Genomic DNA, 21,176 nt, shown 5'->3' with positions numbered 1-21,176 from the left:
ACCAGAGGGCTAACAACCAAAACAAATATTTTGTTTGGGTTACAGAAGACCTTTGGCACCTCCAGAGGGAAAACTGAAGCTCTACTTCATTCTATCTAGATAACCTATTCCAAGATAATCCAGACAGGCTGAAGTTTTATTGAACTCCATGAAGGGATGAGACAATGCAGGACAATACCCCAAACACTGAAATTTATTTCCCCAAGCCCACTCAGTCCCCTGTAAGAGACAACAGTTGCTCTGGGGACAGGCTGAGGAGTACCAGCTATGCTGAGCAAAGGCCAGGACAGAGCTCAGAAAGGCAGCAGGCACCACACAGAGTGGTTTGTGTTCCTTACATCCAAGCTCATTGCTTTGAAAAGCCTGGTGGTGCCTGTCAGCACAGACAGAGCACAGAGCCCTTGGAAGGGCCCAGCCTGAGAGAAGAGGATGTTCTGTTCTGAACTCACACACGTGGGAGCCCAGCCTGCCTGGAAGAAGCTGAAGTTTATCATAACTTTGGTGGCAGAGTAAATCTTTCTGCAATGACCCAGAAGTCCAGAATAACAAACCAGTCAGGAAGCCCAGCAAACTTCCACTTCCAGAAGCCAGGAGGAGCTATAAGCATGTAGGTCTTACTGGCAAGGAGCAATATCCATTAATTAACTTTACACCTGAGAACTGACTGGCTGCTCTTTACACCTTAGCGTGCCAACTGAAATCTTTTGAAACAAAATTTATATCAAGAGAAAAGCCCCGAATGTATTAAAACAAAGTTACATGCATAACATCCAAAATACACAAGAACCCAGATCTCAGATTTCACTAAGGAAGTATTTCCAACCTTAAGAGGTAAAAACCTCTTAAAAAAAACCTCTCCATCTGCAATACTGTATTTAAACAAGTGTTATACTGGATACAACAAGGTTGCTCGTCCAATACTAGTTTAATTCCACCTGAAATAAAACTGTAAAGTTGGAAAGCACCTGAAGTCACTTGCAGTAGAGACACAACCCAGAGAAGATCCTTTGGAAGCTGCTTGTTAGGTGGAAGGGCTGGCAGTACCTGCTGTCAGTGGCTGACTAGCATGTTTGAAATTACAGTAAGTACATGTAAAATTACACATTTTTATCTACACAACGCCTGTGCTCAAGCACTGGCCTGAGGAATAAGTCAGAATTATAAAGCTAAACAGAACTGCTGCTCATAATTCCTTCCTGTTGTATGATTTGTGTCTTCTGCACTCATTAGCTGAGAATCAGAGTATTATTTTGGTTGGAAAAGACCTCTAAGTCCAAGCACCAACCCAGCATGTCACCAAACATCACATCTACATATCTTTTGAGTATTTCCAGGGATGAGGACTCAATCAGTTCCCTGGGCAGGCTGTTCCAATGCTTAACCATGCTTTTGGTAAAGGCATTTTTCCTTCCCCTGGAGCAATTGGGGGCCATTTCCTCTTGTGCCCTCCCTTGTTTCTTGGAAGAAGAGCCTGATCCCCACCTTTCTACAACCTCCTGTCAGGGAGTTGCAGAGAGCAACAAGGTCCCCCCCCAAGCCTCCTTTCCTCCAGGCATTCAGGGATTCTAGATGATGTTAGCAGAATCATTTTGTCAAGTTTCCTGCTTTTATTTTAAGGCCTTGATACTTGGTGAGTTAAATACAGACCTGCCAAGTGATTTCAGCACTGTTCAAATCAGTGAGAGTTCTCCTCTGAGTGAAAATTTTAAATGTTACAACAAAAATAGGCATGTCAGAGCCCAGACCCAAAATTGAAACCTTTCATCCTAAGTTCTGACTCCCTCCAGTACAAATACTAATAAAACCATAAGATGAATGGGTGAAGGCAGCACTACCACAGCACATTTGTAAACTCCATCCTGTAAGATGAAGGCTTGAATACTGCCATGAACAGACAAGGGGTAGTGGGAGCAAACAGGTCGTGATTCTGTGGAACAAAGTATGTAATCACGAGATGAAAAGACAGTCAAGGTACAAGTAACAGCTTGACTTTTTGCAACATGAATACAAAAAGTAACAGTTTATAAAGCATCTGGATAAGTAAGAGATGCAGTAGATTTTTTGTCACTTCCACTGGAACTGTCATTGCAGTATTTGCATATACACTACCACTTCTGAAGAGCAAGTAGCACTAATCCCTTCCTCCTGTCAAATCCCCAGCTAGAAATTAAAAAAAAAACAAAACCAACCAACAACAAAACATAACAAAACACCACCAAAACCAAACAACAACAACACAGACTTCAATGTAAACCTGACAAGCCAGAAGTACTTGCAATCTACATTTAAGATTTTTCACTGTTTCCTCTAACTCTACATTCTATTTCAACAGCCTTATCCACTGGGCTGGTTTTCTATAAAGCCTTATCTAGGCAGGTACTGCAAGATATTTACCTAACAAACTAATAAATACTTTGTTGTCATGGTTTTACCAGGATATGACTCATTGGAACCATGTATTCCAGGGAGCAAATGGCTTCAGTTCACAAAACATACAAGTGCACTTTTTTTGCTTGTGACATCGCAACAGTCAGAGCTGTTCCTTTCAAAAGGTCAAACAAAATTAAAGGAAGCACTAAAAAAACCCCTGAAATCACAGATCTGATTTACAGGCCTTTATTATAGGATAAAATGTTTTGCTCCCACCCCCCGTCCTTGTTTTCTGGATTTCCCATACTGTTAGCTTTCCATTTCCAGGAAATATTTTTCAAGCATCCGAGTTTCCATCTGAATCGTATGCCAGAATTAAAATGAGGCATTAAGGTTACAAATTTTGATTTTAACTGATAAAAATATCAGTACTGGCTCCAACTGAAATACTTTGGGTTTTTTCCAACTTAAGTGACAAAACTGAAGACTACTATTTTTTAAGCCATTCAAACTTTTCCTTTGGAGTGGTGAAGAGTAGATGGAATTCCTTGGAAAAAACTAACTGCACAATATAAATAAATGTCATGCCATACCAGAAAAGGGAAGGGAGAAATTGGAGAGGAAAAGCAAATAGTCACCATAAACTTGAAAACTGACATTTAAGAAAGGCTGACAACAGAAGTAAGTTACTGAAGAATAAAGATATCTATCTCTGCAAATTTAGATGGTCAGGAGACATTAAGTGACCCTCTGCTGATTCTTGAAGATGAAAATACATATATTATGGATACAAGATCACAGCCTGAAGCCACATTAGGGGCTCCACGTGAAATGCAAGCAGCCACATCTCCTTTGTTCTCAAGTGTATCACAATCCAGGTAAGAACAGTACTGACTCTAAACCAGGTGATACCAAAGTTTTAAATAAGGGTAACCACATCCACAAGTTAGATTCAAAAATGCTCCTGAAGTAGCAGGAGATGAAGTTTGCTACCTGCCAGCAATCAGGAAAAAAAAAAAAAAAAAAAAAATTAATACAGGCTCCATAACCATCGGCTACAAGGAAGATTGTAGAAAGGGGGGGAAATCAAACCACAAAGAAAAAATAAGGATCCAACAAGTTATTCTCGCCACACTCAAATGTAAGAATATTCCAGACATCCATATATATGAGCAGCAGTAAAGGCAACAGTCAGAAATACCAGCTACACTGAGGAGTAAAACTGAAATTTTCAAATATAACCATTCACCCTGGAGATGGGGGGTCACAAGGAATCAAAAATATGCAGACCAGAAATAAATTCCTATAATACAAAGAATACTGCAGCTGTAACTTCTCTGCTCCTGTTTTCAGCTAAACTTCTTCAGATTAGGCCAAGCACTCCTACAGCAAAGATTTTGCTTTACTAAGACCCATTTCTTCTGTACTACAGAAAAGCAGAACATGAGAATAAAGAATTATTAGTATTTTGCTCCAAAAGGCAGCAGATGGGACTGCTCAGACAATTCTCAGCCAAGTGGCTTTGATAGGTGAGAAAACACCTTGCAAACTCCTCCCATGCACAATAAATTAATTGCTGCACAGCTCTGTCCACCTTTGTACCCTTGGGCTGAATTGAAGGACCCCAAACAGGCTGTCAGAGAAAAGTCAATTCCACGAGGCTCAGGGAAAAAAAAAAAAAACAACAACAAAAACAACTCAAGAAATTCTGTTCTAACACCCACTGTTTAACAATCAGGATTTTCAACAATAATTACATGGAAACAACGACAACAAAATCTCATCTTGACCTGCTTTACCCAGAATAAAACCCAGTGTGAAATTGAAATTAGCTGTTGTACATACCCTAAGTAGACTTTCCAGCTCTCAGGAGCAGGTGCTTAATACAGGATGAAACATGAAATCTGAAACAAATATTTAGAATTCATTAGGGTATTTTCAGGTATTTTCTTAACTAATGTCAAAGTAGACAAACATCCAAAAAACATACGGGCAAATTAACTGATAGTCTATATATAACTCATATATATATATAACTGATAACTATATGAAGACAAGATAGCCTCCCTAAGGAACCAGCTGCAGTACATATCCTATTTTACAAGTGCAGATTATTTAGCTGGAAGTCCTTGGGAAAAGAACAAAAAAAACCCGCACCCCACCCTAAAACAAAACACAGAAGTTTGTAGAAGTAGAAGCCGGAGACTTCTATCTGAACTCAAAACAGACAAATTGCCTGAAATCCTGTTGGTCCCATGAAAGCAAACTAAAAATTTCCCAAGTTACACGGATTTGTTATTTTGAAGAGGGAGGAGGGATAAAGCAACACAAAATGAACCTTTATTACTGATAATATACATTTAATAACAAAAACAAGTGAGTGCTGAAAACTGTAGTGAGTGATTCAAAACATTAGCAGCATCCAGATCTAGAATTAGAAAGTGCTTCCCTGGAAAATAAAAAATGTGTGGGAGGAACTAGTGAAAAGCATTCATTTCCTCAGGGTATGTGCATCACAGGGCAGTCAAGCCAGTTCTCAGCTGAAGTAACAAATATATACTGATATTGCTCAATGCACATGTAATACACAGAAAGTTGTGGGGTTTTTTTCTTAAAGAAAACAATTGATCTAAAAGAATTCCAGGACCAGGTAATGCAGAAAGTTGTGTTTATTACTTTGCTAGTTGTTTTTCTTCTTCCCCTTTCAAACAAATATATACTATAGGGACAAAGGCAGTACCAGTAGAAAGCCCAAGCTTATATATCATGCACTTAAAACTGGATTTCTAAGAATTGTTTCCCTAACTTTATTCACCTGAGATACTTAATTTTACGCGCACACACAGAGGCTACCAAAAGATTTCCACAAAAAAAAAAAAAAAATCTCATGAGATAAAGTAACAAAGTTCAAATAATCTCTGCACAGTTTCTTTTAAGTTTTCATCTAAGCTGTAATAAACTGGGTGTGGGGGAGAGAAAAGTAAAATACTTTAATTTCAACATGAAAATCAGAAAAAAGAGTCACAGACATTTACCTGAAACACACATCCATACCATGGACAAAAAAAATCAGCAAGAACTTGAACAGCTTTTCTGGTGCTACATAAGATGAATGGCAGTGCCCCCCAAATCCTGATTTTATGGTTAACACAGAATCTGCTAAGTCAGGCTGTCCCACAAGCTCTGCCAGTATGAGTGGCAAACAACAGCTCTCCGAAGAATCACGCCTGCTCTGAACGTTTTTATGAAATTAGTCATGATTTGGGACAATTTGTAAAAACACTGATAATTAACACAGTGGGAATGATATCATGGCAAGTCCTTTATGAAAAGGCAAATTACTCATTAGACTGTTTCTCCGACTGAGAAACCCGTGCACTTATTGATTTAACTAAAGATGTTTCCTGATAAGGCAAAAGCTACTTTTAATTTCCAAGGCCAGTACTAATGACCTTTCCCTACTCCAGGAAGTTACATCAGTAGCACCCTTAAAACACTTGTTAAAATAATTGTGTGTGCAATACCATGGGACTTACATGCAGCATCAAAAAAACACCAAATACTAGAAAAATATTATTTTAATTGTTGAGGCATCAATAATGTAAACACTTACAGGCATGTTCAATTTTCCACACAAGTTCTCCCACTGATTTTCAATAGAACCACCCATGTGTGTAAAATTCAGTGTACAAATGCATGGCACTGTGATTTGATGTGATGTTGGAAGGCAATCCCAGAGGACAGATAAAGGGCCTCTCATTTGCTCATCAGGTGCTACAAGTAATGCAGCCAGGACAATCCAAACAGGATCATTTCTTCTCCCTTACATCGACAGCCTTTTCCAGGCACACCTTCCCACTATTTGTTTTCACAGGTTACTTACTGATTTACTTCATTCATCAATTACTTAGAAAGCAAGTGGTGACAAGAACTCTCCTACTCTAAACTCAAGCCAAACCAGTTGTAACACTTCTTAAAACACCAATTAGTCTCCTTCTAATAGGGATAAAATGCTGAAAGCTTCTAAAGTGGCCAAAAGGAGATTAAACATAAAAAATGGTTTGGGTTGAAGATCTCTGCTTTTATTTCTACTTTTTGTAAAAAAAAAAAAAATCTATGGATCTTACAAAATGGTTTCGTAAAAGTAAAAAAAAAACCCACCAAAACAAAAAACCAAGTATACCTGCTCAAGGGAAAAAAATTAGAGGAGAGGGGAATTTTTCATAACTTTTGAAATTTCTCTACCTTTGTCCATACGGGAAAGCTTTCAGAAAAGTGACAATATTTAAACTTTAAATTTAACACTTTTTGTGGTGAAAAACTATTCCCTTTTAGACTTTTCCCAACCAGTTGCAAGTCACCCACTTGATCCAGTTTTACTTCCTTATTTTTTCTTGCTCTGTTTTGATCTACCCCCTTACTGTCCTCTTAAAATCAAGACAGAATTCTACCTATTTGTAATTAAAAGATAACTTACTTCAAGATCTAAATGTCCACATACAAGGTCTGAAAGTTTTGTCCTCCAGCATCATTCTAATCCCTCTCTAATTTGACTCCTTCCCCAAAGGCTCCACTGAGCCATTAGGCAATTACCAGTATCCAGGAGTAAATATCTTAATTTATCTTCTAGGTATGGAGCTCCTTCCTCAGCTTCCTTATGTTTCCAGCTACCTTTAAAGCTATTGATTATGCTCTTCAAGAAAATTTGTTCTCTTCACTTTTTTCACATACAAAAATCCCTCCTTCCAATCCCTTCCCAGATTCTCCACTCCATTTCAACACAGCAGTGACCTCGATGACCTCAATCTCCACAAAGCCAAAGATGGACCACTAAAGACCAACATTATTTGTTTCACTTTCCTCTTCTAATTCTGACCCACAGCAACAAAGCAAATAAACAATTTTATGCACTGCAACGTTTTTATCCTTGCAAAATGCTTAATCTGGTCTCTGATGATGCCCCTTTGGCTCTACAGTGAGTCAAAGGAAAACTCCACAAAAATCACAGCATACAGGAAACACTTGAAGAGCTCTCAGTCAGTGTAGGGAAAGAACAGGAACAGCAATTGCTGGGCACGAGTAATATCTTCTTTAGTAGAGATGAGAACAATTATAGCCAAGTTATCTGCAATGTTATTATTGCTGTAGCGGTACTCTCATGTATCTTGCACAAACAACTGAATCAAGTGAACTTTGGCAGTCACTGAGCAACCACAAACAAATTTCCACCAGTGAACTGTACACTGTTCATAGGGAATTATTCTCCAGCCACTTGTTTTAAGGAGGCAGAAAGGATCTAAGCTTTAATGTTTTAACAAGATAGGAAGTGAAGCATTCCATAGATCTTTAAAAAAATGTAGTCTGAAAGACATATACATTTAGGTCACAAGAAAGGGGGGGATGAAGCTGCATCAGGGAGAATTCAGATTGGACATGAGGAAAAGGTTCTTCACAGGAAAGGTGGTCAGCCACTGGAACAGGCTCCCCAAGGAAGCAGTCATGGCACCGAACCTTAGCTGGACTCAATGGTCCTTTTGGGTACCTTCTAACTTTTATGTACACACAACCCCAGATTATCTCACCACTCCCTCACACCTCAAGCAGTGAGGGCAGCAGACCTGCCTGGAGCACTTTCAGCAGCAGCACCAAAAACACACCCATGCCAAAGAATAATTACAGCACAGCCCTGAGTACAATCTATTAACAAATGATCCTGACCTTCAGAAGAAGCCCCAGAAGAGTCAGGGCAGTTACTGAATTCTAGACCGACTCAAAAGCACGGTTTGCACAGACAAAATCCTCCACAGACTGTGAGGATTTAACAGTCTCGTTTCAGGGTAAGTGGCATACAAGCACTAATTTCACCTCACCATTGCATAACGGCTTGGCCACCACAAGAATATGGTCCATAGAAAAATCTGGACACATCACCAGACCCAAACACAGAGCCTAAGTACATCAGCCCAAAAAACACCCCCCTATGGCCATTGCCAGCTGCACCTCCAGTACTTCTGCAGAATTTTTTAACCAGACTGCTATAACTTAATTGGGGAAAGAAGTACAAACTTCAGTAAGATCTCAGTTCCATACCATACTAAACACACACACACACAAATAGAGTCCATACTGACTATCACCTCCTATTTACATGAGCCATCAGATAAAATCAGCTAAGAAGACAAAGCTTTAACAACATAGAACACAAATTCAACATAACACTTCAAACTGCCGTAACACAGACTCAGTCCAAAAAACTATCATATTTCAAGTGACAGCTGTGCATTAAGGACTCACATTATATGCACATGGGCACCACTGTCCCCCTCCCCACTTCATTTTGACTGTGCTGCCTTTCCAAAACTGATCTCGACCCAGCTACCCACAAGGTCTTGCCTTGTTTTTCCACTTCTATCAACTTCAAGAATAAGGTATTCACAAAAATGTGCTTTACGTACATTTATTTTCACAACTTGTGCAGTCCTCAACCTTTTTGTATTTTTACTCTATAATATCTTCCTTAGTATAATATGCCCAGTGTTCCTACTCCCACTTAAGAATACTGGTGCTCAGTATCTATTTCCACAGAGGTACCAAAGGCTTCTGACAGAACTTCAATGCAATCCCCATTTAACACCAAAAAAGCCACACAGATAAATACATTATAGAACTCCAGAATCTGTTTCTCAGGAAGGGAAGCTCTGTTCAATACTCTCTCCAGATTGTGAAACAGTTTAAAGGTTTTGTTTGCCTTTAAGAGAAGAAAAAGCTGATTCAGTTGTAAAATGAAGCCAACTTTACATGCTCCTGTCTTGAACAATTCCCTCCCCTGTTCTGATGAAAGGAGAGCGAGGCCCAACCCTGGCTGCTGGAAGCCCTGGAACAGCGTGAGAGGAGCAGTGCTGTCGTCACACAAAGAAACCCCCCCCTCACCGAGCTGAACAAGCAGAGGCCGGGAGCCTATGACACAACTAAACTTGCACTTCATTTAAATCTCCATGGTGTGCTGCACACCAGCTTCCTCTAAAGGGGCTTAATCTTCTAAAAAAAAAAAAAAAAATCACTCAGTCGTTTAATAAATTCGTGTAGGTAGCAGATTTCCAGAGTACCAAAGCTCAATTTCTCCTACAACTGAAATACCATCAGGAACTCCAGGCAGGAAATGGAACAGAAGTGAATTTGGTGTTACATCACACTCCTCCTTTTGACTTCACTCTTTGACTAAGTTTTACAGAGGTTCTGACTGATATTTTTTTTCCCCATCCTCAACCCAAAAAATAGAGGGACTAAACTCAATCTGATATTCATAAAGTGTTTGAGAAGAGACCAAGTCAGAATATTCCCCCAAAAAACACATCCCATATAATTTTTCCCCCACTATTTCTCTTATAATTTTCAATTCTCAAAGTGTACCATCAAAATACATGGGGAAAAGAAAAATAGTATTTTTCCTATGGAAATGGAATGATTTTTCCAATTGATAACCACTGACTAACATATATAAAACAATTTCTGTCCATATTCACTAAAGAATATAGTAACTGAATCCTCTTCCTTGGTGAAGATTTCCTCCCAGTCACCAGTCAAAATCCCACAATTTACAAGGACAATCCTAAACAAGAAAACCAGTTTTTAGAACTGATTATACAGGTTTTAATGCAGATTACAAGAAAAAGGTTTCCCTTTACTTCCACACCAGTTGGGGGGGGTTCTTAAATGACATTTATTTCCACAGACCACAAACATTTATACAGATTCCCACATACCAAGAATTTACACATTGCACAGATGCACACTCTTAGCTTTACCTTTTAGCCCAAAGACACCATGAAAACTGAGATACAGCACTGAACTGTTAATTTCAACAGCTTTTGCCTCTAATTTTTAACCTAGTGATTAAAAAGCTACCAGATCCATGCATTTACTCTTTCCTGAGGATCATCTCAAATGCAAGCTGCTCCAAGAAACCCAGCCTTCAGTAGCAGCTGTACCAGGTAAAGCCAGCCAGGATTACATTTTGTCTTCACACACATTTCCACAAAAGATCACTTAATTTTGCTTCCCAATCTCAGTAGCAACTTGTTCCTTCCATGGCAAAACACTGAGAAACATTCTGACTTGCTTTAAAACAGATTCATGTGAGTTATGACAAAGCCTAGTGGTAAACCATCAAATACAAATTATCATACTGAAGAGTGACAGATTGACAGAAAAACAAATAAAAGAGTTGAAAGAAGTTCCCATTATTCTGAAAACAAAGCTCATCTTATTAGTATATAATAATATAATTAATTAAAGGGCAATACTAAAAGAAATAAGAAAAGCCATCTTAAGGCTACTTAATCAACTTGATTGTGCAGTTTAAGTCTTGCATGTTTTCCTCCTTGAAATTGGATAAAACAGTAGCTAAACTAATTGTTTTAGCATCAGTAACCAGTTACAATGCTGTTTTCCAAGCCCTAGGTAAGTAACATCTGCAGAAGAACATGACAGTTTCATTTACACATTTTCTCCCCATTTCATGGGGAGCAAAGTTCTCCCCATGACCTTTCCAGCCTTCCACAAAGAAAACACAATCTGCTTTGCCTGGGACAGATTCACATCAAAGCTGCACAGTCTCCGGCAATTGCAGAGATAACAGAGAGGACACGAGCTCAGAGAGAACTTTCAGCTGCTGGGGTTGTTATCAGCTACCTTTTGATTATCACCATAATCCTGCAAATAACAACCCCACATTCTTTACCTGTTCTCATCACTAAAATCAGTGCTGGACAGGATTCAAGAGGTCACCTTGTCACGCTGCCACTCCTGAGGTAGGAATGAACAGCATGTCCTTTCTGACAGATGTCTAATTTGTTCTTGAAGATTGTCAGGGATAAAACCCTTTCTAATCTATTCCAATGGTTTGTTATTCTTGGAATTAGAAGTCTTCCTCCCCAAGTAGCAATACAAGTCTTTGGTCCCATTATTTAAGTCAACTAATTCTCATTTTAGTCCCTGTAATCTTTTATCATCTTTATCCTCGTAGTAGCCTAATGCATGGGAATAACTTAACTTCTTAACTCTTGTTAAGTCTTAACATCAATTTGTTCAGTTCTTGGATGTCATATTCTCAGGCATCTGCTACTAAAAGCAATCCAAAAGCAAATCCAAAAAGAGAAAACCCTTTCTTGATGTCCAATGCCCAAAATGAAAATTTATTATTTATCCCCCTGCTACACCACAGCAGAGCATTTCTTCACATGCACCAGCAGAACAAGGTAAATCACAAACTGAGCACCCGTCAATCAATAACCTGCACACCCCAGTTCACAAAGCTCTTGCAGAATTTTAAAAGCGTATTTTGAGCAGAATATTTGAACAACAGAATTCAAAATGCACTAAACACGGAGTAGTAACACAGGCTATACAGCTGAACAAGTGCAGAAAGCAGCCAGCTTTGTGATTTATACAAACTGAAGTGAAAATGACAAGATAATTAATAAACTAACTGAAATCTAGAAGCCTCTAGGATATAGTACTTAAGCCTGAAATAGAAAATGAGAGCTGATAAAAATTCAGAATTACTTCTTTAGCCATTAATTAACAGTGTTCCCATAATGGAGCTGTTAACACCAGAGTACGAACTGAAACTGTAATTTGTACATTTGCAAAGAGCTTCACTGAGAGCGAGAGACCAACACATGTCAGCAGTCTGTGAAGGCTTCCTGGGTGAAAGCTGGCAATGGAAAACAAGTTAAAGATGTAACAATATTAAACAGTTTTTGATACAATTAAAAATAGAACTCAAGAGATTAAAACTTTCTAACTTGTGGCTCATTAATTGGGAGGTACGATTCTATGTACATATATTACCTATCAGCCCTTTTTCTGCCATACTTGTAAAATTAAATGTATATTATTTAGCAAATGCAGTTCTGAGGGGTAACAAGGACACTGACAAACACGAATTAACTGCAATGGCCATGCCAAGGTTCATTCCAAGCCGTAAGATGGCACCTTAAATTAACGACTTGGATCCAACATCACGCTTTCTGCTTCTCCTGGTGACAGGCACTTCAAACCCTCCACAGGAAGCACCTCAGAACTGAGATGTTTTTGTGCCAGGGTTCACTGTCCTTATATTAAAGGGAAATAAACAACAACACAGCAGCTGAATTAATTCTGCCATTGAAAAGAAAGAAGAAACCACAAGAGGAGAAATAAAATTAGTCCCAACTTCTGATACTGTGACTGTGTTAGTGGTTCCCGTCTGCCTGCACCACTGGTTGACAACACCAACGTTATCAGGCATGAAGGGTCCTGACAGCAGCAAAAATACAAGAACATCTCCATCAAGTTCTGGAAGTTGGTGGAGGAAAGGGTGAAGAAAGAGGAGTAAGGACTTACACAAAACAAAAGTATGAAGTTCACCTCTTTACAAAAAGTTAGTTCCAACAACTGAGTGACAAAGCTACCTGTTACACATCCCTTTTGTGCCTACACTGGGAAATCCATTATGAATTAACTCTGCCGGTAGAGTTTCCGCTACAAGAGCATCAGTAAAGGAGCAAAGGGGATGAAGGAGGAAACTGCTAAAACCTGAGGTACACTCAGGCATAAAAGAACCACAAGAGCATTCAGCTACCAGCAAAAGGAATTTCTGTTTGAAAAGTGTATTAGAAACAGCAGGGGGAAAAACTGGTAAACAACTTGGTTGGTTAACAAAAAAAAAAAAAAAAGGAACTGTACTCTTTTAAACGCTATTTTTTCTTCTTTCTGTCTTAACCTTTGCTTGAAAAAAGCAGGCAATAAAAATTCCAGCATACTAACCCATTACACAGACTATTTGCCCCTCTGAAGACAGAAAGATTGGAACAGCCCAGTTCAAAGAAAAAAAAAAAAAAAAAAAAAAAAAAAAAACAAGAGCAAATACCTATGTGCAAGTAAGAAAATGGTAGCAGATTTTACATTTTCACACTATCTTGCATAGAAAAAGAATTTAAAAGATTGCCTGAAATCAGTAAGAGGAAATTCTCTTTTGAAGATCACAGAATTTCTGAATCTCAAAGCTGCAGAGCATTACTGAGAACAAACTTGCCTCAGCATTCATGCTGAACATAACACCTACAACAGACAGGATGAAACAGGTATTGATTGATGTAAATCTCCACCACTGGGTGTAACTCAGATATTGGGATTTCTGAGTCTCTCACTAGTACCTTCAGTGGAGTGATCGTGGATGCACTGCTAGAAAATTACCTATTAAATGCTGATGGAACAGGGACCTTACTGGCTACCGTACATCTCACGGATTATAGCACTGAGGAATCCAGGCAGTGCTTAAGGACTGGGAAAAGTGGATACCTGGTTAAAGAGGGGCATTCACAGCTGCAAAACATATAATTTACCTCATTCTGAGCCTCTGCTAAACTAAACTTCTGGGGTCACCTTGAAACCTGCTTACTTGCAGCAAGAAAACAGGAAAACAGATTTAAAAAAAAAGAAAAAAATAAATCATCTGCTGCTTTAAATCCTTCCTACAAACTTCAATGGGACTACAGGAAAAATTATCTCTGCCTTCCAAAGACACTTTAGAGGCTCAGATAGTCTGCTCCCTCTCTCCTCCTCTGAACCAAAATAAAACAAAAGCAGGAATTGCACATTTCTATGTGTGGGTAAACAAAGCAAGGCCTAAGCATGGCAGCAGGAAACAGGAGCAGCTCAGAGTCAGCAGAGCCCTTCTGACCCCTCTCTCACTGTCTCAAGCACTGGAACAGCTTCAGCTCAGTCACTTCTATCTCTGCAAAGGCAACAAGTGCCTCATTTAAGGACTCTTGACACATACACACGCTCAAACTTCCAAATTTATTGTTCACTGTAGCTGGACTGACGGCGGTGGTTGGAGGTTTTGCTTATATACTTCTGGGCAAAAGGAAGGAAATTAGTCTGGCGTCTTGAAATGAGTTAAATCACTCATAGGCAGGGAAAGAGTCAACATCAGAGGGATTAACTCTAAACTGACTGTCACCAAGTTGGAACTCGGCAGCAAAATGAAACAAAGTTGAGCACTTGTCAGGTTGCCTTCCCAGAAGAAAAGCAAAAAGTAATGCTTCCATGCAACAGGCAGCTAACAAAAACTACTTAAAAGTTCTTTCATATGCCTGAATTCTGCACTGATCATGACAAAAAGGGGCAGAAGAGTAAAACGAAAAATCAGAGGGCAGGAAAAAAAAGTCTTGAAGTCATAAGCAAAAAGGAAATCCAATCCAGGAGAGTTTTGCCAGTTCAGGACTGCTGCAGAGCTGAAGAACACTTAAATGCACCCAGAATTCAGACTAATGAATCAGACATTCTCTAACAAAGCCTGCTGCCTTCAGCATTTGTTAATTACCTCCTCCATTCTGATTTTTACTCGACAGAAGTTGCATTCATACCCTGTAAACCAGATTTCAGAAACTATCTTCCATTTTCTTCCTAATCTAGAAGCAGACTATCTGAGTGTCTGAAGTGTCTTTGAAAGGCAGAGATAATTTTTCCTGTAGTCCCATTGAAGTTTGTAGGAAGGATTTGAAGCAGCAGACAATGTCTTTTTTTTTTAATCTTTTTTTTCCTCCTGTTTTCTTGCTGCAAATAAGCAGGTTTCAAGGCGACACCAGAAGTTTAGTTTAGCAGAGGCTCAGAATGAGTTAAATGATGTGTTTTGCAGCTGTGAATGCACCTATTTAACCAGATACCAACTTCTTTTCCCAGTCCTTAAGCACTGCCTGGAGTCCTCAGTGCTATAATCCATGAGATGTACAGTAGCCAGTAAGGTCCCTGTTCCATCAGCATTTAATAGGTAATTTTCTAGCAGTGACCATGAACCACTTACACCACTGCTGAGCGGCATCTCCACATCTCAAGCACTGTCAGAGCCAGAGAGAATCAGCTCCTGTGCTTCTCCTGCCACCTCTGAAGCTTTTTCTTCCACACGATTCCCCAAGTCAAGTCCCTCCAACAACCCATCCCTCTGATGTGCTGAAAGGTGTATGAACTGTTGAAATTTACATGGAGATGGTAGCTTGGAAAGCTACCACACACCTGGGTAATCACAGCTGTCTCTCGTGTCTGCTTTAATGCAAATCCAGAAAACCACATCAAGACATACAAACTTTTTCATGTTTTCGGTTGTTTGATTATATTTTTGTGGGGTTCTTTTATTTAAAAGCCCTAACACTCAGAAGTCTGGATATAAGTACAAGATTTGTATCCCAGCATCAGGAGCACAATGCTGGACAAGCAATAAACTCCTATATTAGGAAGCTTATATGCTGGAAAAAACGCAAAAGTTATACAGGAGTGAGACAGAGAACACAAAAATGTAAGCCTACAACTCCAAACGCACAGGTTTTCAAACTGTTCAGCCCCTACATTACCCCTTTCTTCCATGATTTTTCTTATTACCCATCAAACACTGCCTAAATACGGAGAGCAGGACATGAGGAATGAAAGCTTGCAGAAAGACCTACTTGATCATCTCCACAGAAGTCCTTCCTCTCCTACACCCAAAAATCCCCTGTTTAAATCCAGGTATCTATCTGGATATCATATTTTCCACTTAATTTCCCAGTCTTTCAGCTTCCTGTCTTTGTGACAGATACAATAAACCACATGCATTGAACACTGGTAGAACACACAACTTTCAAGGCTTTTAAGTGGCATTATATACAAACCAAGAGACTCACTTGAAATTGCTAACAATTTATAAACTCTGCTCTTGCATTAATCTGCACCAAGGTTCTAGGTTTGTTTTCTTTTCCCCCCAAACACTTAGAATAAAAAAGACAGCTATTAGCGTGTAACTATTCTGAAAAAGTTACCATTTCAGGAGACAAGGATCACTGTAGTTCTGGTGCTAAATAAATATATTCTAAATTAACTTTTAGAATGTTTCGGCATAATTTCTGCTCTTATTCGATACAGGAACTCCAAGTGATGCAGTAAGAATTTCTTTGTTGCAGTTTTTAAAATTCTGACCTGTAATTAAAACCTTTTCAAGAAATTAAGTCAGTATGTCCATGTTTTCAGTGGTACTTGAAACTTCAGAATTACACCAACAAAAAGAAACGAAGCACACATTTAGTCTGGAAACCACATCTGATGGAGTTAAATCAGTCACACCAGGAAACAGATCTGGAATATGAATTCCTTTTTAAGCACCTTCTGCCCAGTTACTGACATTTATCCAGAATGTGAAAAGGCACTTCAGGCAGTAATCTACATAAAATGTAAAGTTACAAAGGTCCAATTTAAAACAAATAAAACCACGTGACACTATTCAAATCTTGTGTGTTTTTATAGAGATTTAACAGCAAAATTGCAACCTATTTATTGTAACCAATATTCTTCAAAACAACACTTTGAGAAGACAGAAAGTTCTTTTTCATAGGGAAAAGGACTTTTCCATAAATCCTAAAAGATGCAAAATGAATGCGAAAAGCCTCAATTGTTATTATGAATATTTTATCAAAATAAAGACCATACTACTACACACAGCAGTGCCTACCAGGGAAAAAAATATTTTTTTTATACAAATGGCAAGAAATAAATTGTTGATTCTTTAGTTACCCTCCTAGTGGAGAAAAAAACTAACCCACCACATTCATAGGCGCATTAATAAAACAGAACATAATCTCCTAAACCAACAAAGCCACCTCTTGTACTGCTTAATCTCCAGAAAACACTCCTGCTTTTCCCTCCTCCTATCACCCTCCCCAGAATATCTATTAGCTTGGTGGAGTTCATAATACTGAGATGCCCCCTTCAATTATCAGTCACATGGTAAACCATTATATTACAAAACAAACAACAAACAAGCAAGCCCTTTCCAGAACGGGTAACACACTCTGAGGCAAAGCCACATCACCAGGTATCTTGAAAGACTTTTTAAAGCTATTTCAGCAAATTACACATTCAAGACATGAGTGCTAGTCTAAGAATATTCCTTTCTGGATGAAGTATTCCAATAGGCTACTAGTTGATTGCTGTGTCATTACACATGCCTAGTACCTTTAACACCCAAGGCTGAGGCAAAAAACAGCATAGAGCTTTTGAAAAAAGCAAAAGCACTATGTCATTTTCCTTTCATGTATACATTTTAACCTTCCTGCAAAATAACAGGTCAACCAACACAAACATCAATCCCAGCCATGTTCCACAAAAACTGCATTTAAGACATAATAGCACAAAAGACAAATTAATTTCAGAACTGTTTTTCTCTTGTTGAGTTGCCTGTAGAGTCTTTGCAGACCTGTGAGAGACAATTTGTCCAGCAATCAGTGTCTCTTCCCTTTTTGTTCTGTTTAACAGGATCCCAGATTTTAGGTCCATTAAATTTCCTGCATGGATTGATCTCAAAGATACACACACACACACATCCTGTACAGCATCTCAGCCACAAACCCTGCTTTAAGACATCCAAAATCACACCACACAGGCAAAGGTGTTCCCACAAAGCGGGCAGGGTAACAGCCTGATTTTAGGGGTAACAACAAAAGGGCCAGGTGGAGAAAGGAAGTGGTGGAATTTTGGATGTGGACAACATCAGTGAGATAACAAACTGTTCCAAATAACCGTGTAACATTTAATATTTTCTGGCCCCAATCCAGTTGCGCTCCTGGCCTTACCCAGATTTAACACAACCAGAGACGATAAAGGCAGATTAGCTTCGAGGAATGTGGGACTTTTCCAATTAATCCAGGAGGGGGAAAAATATATCAAACAACCTAATGTCAAAGGAGTGTGAATTTTAAAGGGACACTGCAATACCACTTCACTCTTACACGAACATTTGCATTAAATACTTCAATATGAATTCCCAAATGTTTCTCTTTTCAAGTGAGCTTTTTGTTTAACGCCTTTACTACAGCACTGCTCTTATCCCAGTGAAACTGACAAAAACTGGGCTCCAGGCTGACGCTGCTCCAGTGCCAGGGCCTGCAGGATACCCTGCTCCCAGAGCACTGAACGGGCTGACTGCGAGGCAGCTAACACAGAAACAACACAACCAACACTGTTTCAGCCAGAAAACAACAAATAAAGAACGGGAAATCAAAGAGTAAAGTCTACCCCTTGTCCCAAAAAAAGCATCACCAGAGCACAGGAGGTCTGGGAAGAGAATAGATGTGAGAACTGGCAACGTACAGCATATGCTTCACAATTAGTCGCGGGGATTTGAGGAGAACGATTCGCTGTTACAGCTGCAATTCTCACTGTACTCCAAAATCGGGTTTACAACCGGAAAACGAAAAAAATATCAGATTTCTCCAAGAAGTGCAAAGGCTCCTCTGTGTGATCCAACTTCTGTGGCACCACAGGGCCGACCACGAGCCGCGCTGAGGGGACGCCGCTCCCTTCCCCGCTGCAGACGCCGGGGGCTGTCCCCGGGTTAAGGGAGCGGAGCGCTGCCCCGATTCTCTTTGGATCACACGGTCCCAGCGAGGGCAGTAGCAGAACACACCAAAAATAAACCCCCAAAGCCCACACACCTTTAAAAAGCCCCAAACCCCAAAGAGAAGAAACCTAAACCACGTCCCCTGCGTTCCCGCTCCGGCTCCAAAAGGCAGCCACCAATTTACGCGCTTGCCTGAGAAGGGGAAGGGGCAAAGCCAGGCGGTCCGGCTCCGGCAGCGAGGGGACACCTCCTCCTCCTCCCTTCCCTTTCCCTTTGTTTACTTTACGGACCGTCCCGCTCCACCTCGCCGCCTCCCGACACATCCGGTGGGACCGGCCGGGGCTGCGGGGCGGGTAGGGCGCAGGGGGCGGCCGGATCCCCCGGGGTGGGGGACAGGACAGGCGGGGCACCAGATGACCGCTCCCCGCAGCCTCCTCCTCTTCCATCCTGCCTTCCCGGGCAGGGAAGCGGCTCTACCCGCAGAGACCCCCCAGCCCACCGCCCGGTGTCTCCTTGCGCCCCGGTGTCCGCGACAGCCCCTCCCCGGGGACACGGGAACGGGCGGCACCAGGGACGATCTTCCCTTCCCTGCGGAGCCGCCGCCGCTCCCCGAGCCGGGGGCTGGGGCGGGGGACACGGAAGGAGACGCCGCTGCCCCCCTACGCCCCCTCCCCGTGATGTAAATCGGGGCCACTTCGCCCGCCCCCTCCCCGGGCAGCGCTCGCCGCCGGCACTCACCGCGCTGCGGGCACGGCCGCCTCCGGCGCCGCGGCGAAGAGCAGAAGCTGCGGCGGAGGAGGACGAAGAGGAGGAGAAGCCTCCGAGGGGTCTGCGCGGGCAGTGCCGCCTCCCTCCTCCTCCGCTCCCTCCCTCCGTCCCTCTCTCCCCGCCCTCCCGGCGCGCTGCACCATGGGATGCGCCGCTGCTCCCCCCAACATGGCCGGGGGGGGGGCGGGGGGTGTCACGGTGCCGCCCCTCAGGGAGCGAGGCGGGGCAGGTGGGGAAGGCGCGTCCCGTCCCCGCGCCCGTCTCAAGGGCTCTCCTCTTCTTCCCTGCATCCCTGCTTCTCTCCTTCACCGACGCAGCGCAGATCCTGACGGGATCTGCCGAATTTGCTGGGGAAGAAGCGAAGTTTAACCCCTTGTCCTCGCTCAGTGGCACCGGCTGGCGCAGTTGTTCTCTTGTTCTAACACTGGGATATTCCAGCTGTGGAGTCTCCTTCCCTGGAGGTGTCCCAGATCCTGTGCCTGTGCTCTGGGATGACCCTGCTTGAGCTGGGGCTCGGAGCAGATTCCTCTGGGCAGAGCCTGGTGCTGATAACTCCAAGGCTGTGGGTTCAGTCCCCGTGTGGCCCATTACAATTTGAACTCAGTGATCCTTGTGGGCTCCTTCCAATTCAGAATATTCTTAGTTCTGTGACCTGCTATGGTCCCTTCCAACCTTACCCAGTCCATGGCTATGTGATTATGTGATAATCTCTTGCAAGGATATATTTGGAATTTACTTAGAAGTTACAAAAGCGTTTGAGTGCCTATCAGTCATTGTGTATATTTAATAACATAAGTCTGAAATCACCAGATCATGGAATGGGAAAGGTTGGAAGACTCCACAGTGAGGTCATCCTAGGGCAGAGGCACAGGATTGTGTCCAGTCAGTTCTGGAATATCTCCAGAAAGAGACTCCACACCCTCCTTGGGCAATGGTAGAACTTCCTGGGCATCAGTCCCTGCCCGTTCCTCTTGTCCCCTTGCTGGGCACACCAAACAGAGCCTGGTTCCTGCTCTGAGCCCTCCTTGCAGACACTGCCAGGGATGAGGTCCCCTCTCAGTCGTAGCTTCTCGAGGCTGAACAGCCCCAGCTCCCTCAGCTTCTTCTCATAAAGAGAGATTCTCCAGTCCCTTCATCATCTCTGCTGGACCCACTTCAGGAGCTCCATGTCTTATACTGAAGAGGCCAGAGCTGGACATTCCAGATGAAAAGTGGGAGTTGGCCCCTTCTCCCAGGCAACCGGTGACAGGACAAGAGGAAATGGCCTCAAGCTGCGTCAAGAGGGGTTCATGTTGGACATCAGGAAGAATTTTTTCATGGGGAGGGTTGTCAAGCATAGGAAGAGGCTGCCTAGGGAGATGGTGGAGTCACCATCCCTGGAGGTGTTCAGGAAATGACTGGATGTGGCACTCAGTGCTGTGCTTTAGTTGACATGGTTGTCTTTGCTCAAAGTTTGGTTTGCTCCAACCTTAATGATTCTGTGATTCTGGGAAAGAGCCATTTTAAATATCTCTATTAATCTTTCCCTTATCTCTTGTGGCAGCTGAACCCAGTTTTTGCTCTCCTGCTTGCCCCGGGTAGCTGGAGCTTGAGCAGATCCCAGATTTCCACTTCTGGACTTTACCAT

The 21,176-nt window shown here is 41.6% G+C and overlaps 1 protein-coding gene across 5 annotated transcripts in view; it reads right to left on the bottom strand.

Annotated features, from left to right (window-relative positions):
- The window catches only part of PTK2 (protein tyrosine kinase 2), a 189,863-nt gene extending 170,200 nt beyond the window's left edge, over window positions 1–19,663 (bottom strand). Inside the window, exons 1-2 of one of the 5 annotated variants that reach the window (XM_058424138.1) lie at window positions 19,520–19,654; window positions 4,216–4,274 (exon numbers count right to left, since the gene is read on the bottom strand). The gene's annotated coding sequence lies outside the window, so the exon portion shown is untranslated. Of the gene's footprint in view, window positions 1–4,215; window positions 4,275–18,531; window positions 18,557–19,519 lie in introns of those variants that run through there. The other 4 variants (XM_058424152.1, XM_040087474.2, XM_058424167.1 and 1 more) reach the window with 4 other exon arrangements.
- Window positions 19,664–21,176: the final 1,513 nt, after the last annotated feature.

The sequence above is a fragment of the Hirundo rustica genome, chromosome 1, assembly GCF_015227805.2.
Source record: "Hirundo rustica isolate bHirRus1 chromosome 1, bHirRus1.pri.v3, whole genome shotgun sequence".
Classification (NCBI taxonomy): Eukaryota; Metazoa; Chordata; class Aves; order Passeriformes; family Hirundinidae; genus Hirundo; species Hirundo rustica.
This window is presented reverse-complemented; position numbering and strand designations above follow the sequence as displayed.